The sequence below is a fragment of the Saccopteryx leptura genome, chromosome 6, assembly GCF_036850995.1.
Source record: "Saccopteryx leptura isolate mSacLep1 chromosome 6, mSacLep1_pri_phased_curated, whole genome shotgun sequence".
NCBI lineage: Eukaryota > Metazoa > Chordata > Mammalia > Chiroptera > Emballonuridae > Saccopteryx > Saccopteryx leptura.
Genome location: NC_089508.1, coordinates 111046113 through 111049487, shown reverse-complemented (window position 1 = coordinate 111049487; position 3375 = coordinate 111046113). Strand labels below are relative to the sequence as shown.

Here is a 3375-nt window from a genome sequence, read left to right as displayed (position 1 = left end):
TTCTTTTTAGTCAAAACTCGTAATTTTAAAAATCTTAAACTTTAGTGACAACCAAGCTGGCAATAAGTAATTTTTAGTTTAAAATATACTTTCTTTTGGAGACATCCTCCCTCTAAGTAGCTAGTAATTATAGGTTAAGTATAAGCACATATATATTTTTCAATATTTTCCATTAACCTTGTGGCTTCCCTACTAGCAAAAGGACTTATATCTCCCTTCTATATGACTCATAGCAGTGCATGCATCAAACCTTAAGACAACTTGTGCTGGCTTTCCTTTTACCTCAGTTTCCCTCCTTCCTAAAAGTATAATTAAAAGGAGGTCCTCAGTGAGTTTCTTCATGTGTTAGCCGTGTGTAGACCAGCCAGCTTCCAGTTTGTGGCTGGAGCAGGGCATGCCATCCTTCTCAGAGTCAACTTACAAGGGTTGACAGGGTCAGTCTCCACAGTTCAAGAAGGTGTCTCTGCTGGGACTGCAAACTTCAACTGGCTGTGGTAGACCCAGGCGGGTATCCCTTCTACCTTGGCAGCAGTGGGAGTGGTTAGGATCACGGTGTGTGGACCTACGGGGTGTGAGCAGCTAGGCGCTAAGGTACTGGGCCAGTAGCTGCTAAATCCAGAAGGGCATGAAGCATGCTCAGAAGAGCAGCACAATGCCCAGGATGACGTGCAGCACTCTGGGGTTTGGACCGCCGCTGTATCTGTGGGAGGGGCCTGCTGCGACAGTCAGTAGGCCCCAGGCTGGCAGGCAGAGACTCTTGTGTTCCCTGTGGACCAGCCGGATAGCCAGCATCATGAGCAGCACCAGCAGCAGCACCAGCAGCCATGTGCCAAGCACCAGGACCTTGTGGTAGCCCTTGGAGTGCTGTGCAGAGTCCAGCGGCCTCAGTACTGCAGCATAGCACTCACTGCTCATGACAGTCAGGGTGAAGATGCTGGCATGCATGTTCAGGAAGTCCAGGCTAAAGAGGACACACCAACCCATGTCTCCAAAGTGCCACTCCTTGGTGATGTAGGTGGTAACAATGAAAGGAATGCTGAGCAGGTAGAGCAGGTTGTCCAACGCCAGGTGGACAACATAGATGTACATGGAGGCTGAGGTTCGCAGGAAGTGGCACATAACTACCAGCGTGTGTGTACACATTGCCCACCACACTCACCACGCCCATGAACAAGAGCACTGACTCAATGGCACCCATGGCCACCAGGTCCTCCAGGGAGCTGGGTTCTGTCAGGCTGGCCCATGAGCTATTGAGAGATGCGCTGGGGTGGCTGGATGGTTTGGGCACAAAGCTGCCTGTCATAGCTAGCACAGGGGATCTGTTTGCAGGCTCTGGGCTCAGAGCCATCTCTGCTGCCTCACGCTGGACTTGAGGCTGGGGTGTGCTGTGGAAGGGGCATCTGTGGGTGACAAGCTTGTCCTCGGTCACCGCACAGCAGGTCGAGCTTCCGTGACCTCACTTCTGCAAAAGCTTTGCCTTGCTCTGTACTGAGCAAACAAAAGAATGCCAAGCTCTGTACAACCAGGTCCTGGTTGTCACCGCCGTCCACCCAGCTGCCGGTTAGGAATGTGCTGAGGCCCCGCACTAAATCGAAGGGAAGACAGTGCTGTTGGCACTGGAGGGGCGAGAGGGGGTGCACCTCACCCTAAGGAGAGCCACTTTTCACCGGTTTTTAAAAACAAATTTTGTTAAAGTTTCCTTTATGATTCTATTCATGTGTTCTACCTGCCCTGAACTTTGGGGCCTATAGGCACAATGTAATTTCCAATTAATATTGAGTGCCTTTTCCACTATCCGTGAGATCTTGGATACAAATGCAGGCCCATTATTAGAATGGGCAAGCTAACTCTGGAAAGAATTTCATATAGCAATTTTTTAACAACTGTTATTGCAGTTTCATTTCTAGTAGGAAAAGCTTCTACTTACTTGTCAATTATGATACTTTAGTAAAATCTATTTCTAAATGTTTACCTGGGAAAGTTAATCTCTCCTTGTTTCTCTTTATAATTTCTTTACATTGCTTAGTATTTATTTGGGCACAGACTAAACACTCGGACATTATGCCTTCTGTAATAGATTCTAAGTCTGGCTTTTCTAATTATTTCTTATCCTTTCCTGCTGGAAAATTCTTTTTCTAATTGTTTGTGAATAAACCTTTTTCAACAAGGGTTCTAGTAAAGTCACTAAAATCCCCACTGGTTTTAGGGCTACCTTATTGGTAGTATCATCAGCTGCTTGGTTTTTCTTGAGTTTCTATGGAGTCCCCCTCTTTTGGTGCCCTGGACAGTGGATGAAGGCCACTATTTCAGAGGAGAAGCCTCCTGCATTGTTGAGGTGAGGGTTTGAGCCTCACCTTTGTTAGTTCTAAGCCTTCTCCTGATGGCCCCTCTTTGACTGTGCCTGTCTTAGGTTGTTCCTGCCTTCAGGAATCTTACCCGTCTTTGGCTAGCCAGCCATCTTAGGGGCCAAACAGAGTTATGTGAGTGAAGGAGGAGCAATGTCCCTTCTGAAATGCTTAGTTTGATTTATTTATTTTTTAGCAGCTGATGATGCTATCTTTTTTAAAACTTATAATACATTGCCTTTCTAATTTCTAGAGCTGATTGCTATGTAAAGGCTAAGTTGACTACCTTAGTATCTTCTCTGATCCTGGCTAACAGAAACTGGTAGAAAGTGTCCAAAATTTCCTCACTTGCTTGGGTGCTAGAATCCCACTTAAGCTAGGCAACCAGAAACATTTTCTTGAGGTGGTCTCGATTGTCCTAAGTGGGGCAGCATATGTACAGTACAGATTCTAACAGTCCTGTTAGGGCTCGAGGCTTCCCAAGAAAGGGGATTTTGAGTTTTTTAATTCTATAGGTCACTTGGGAAAAAAGGATTTAAACTATTTTTTTTAAATCTATGCCTTAAGTTCTAAAGATCTAGTTAAAAGCACCAACTGAAATGACCAATATTTCATAAAATAAATCTTTTTTTTTTTTTTTTTTTTTTTTTTTTTTTTTTAAATAAATTTTTATTAATGGTAATGGGATGACATTAATAAATCAGGGTACATATATTCAAAGAAAACATGTCTAGGTTATTTTGTCATTAAATTATGTTGCATACCCCTCGCCCAAAGTCAGATTGTCCTTCGCCACCCTCTATCTAGTTCTCTGTGCCCCTCCCCCTCCCCCTAACTCTCCCCCTGTCCTCCCTCCCCCCACCCCTGGTAACCACCACACTCTTGTCCATGTCTCTTAGTCTCATTTTTATGTTCCACCAATGTATGGAATCATGTAGTTCTTGTTTTTTTCTGATTTACTTATTTCACTCCTTATAATGTTATCAAGATCCCACCATTTTGCTGTAAATGATCTGATGTCATCGTTTCT

General features: G+C 44.5%; 1 pseudogene; it reads right to left on the bottom strand.

Annotated features, from left to right (window-relative positions):
* Positions 1-435: 435 nt before the first annotated feature.
* On the bottom strand, positions 436-1348 carry LOC136377154 (urotensin-2 receptor-like; annotated as a pseudogene).
* Between the last annotated feature and the right edge of the window lie 2027 nt (positions 1349-3375).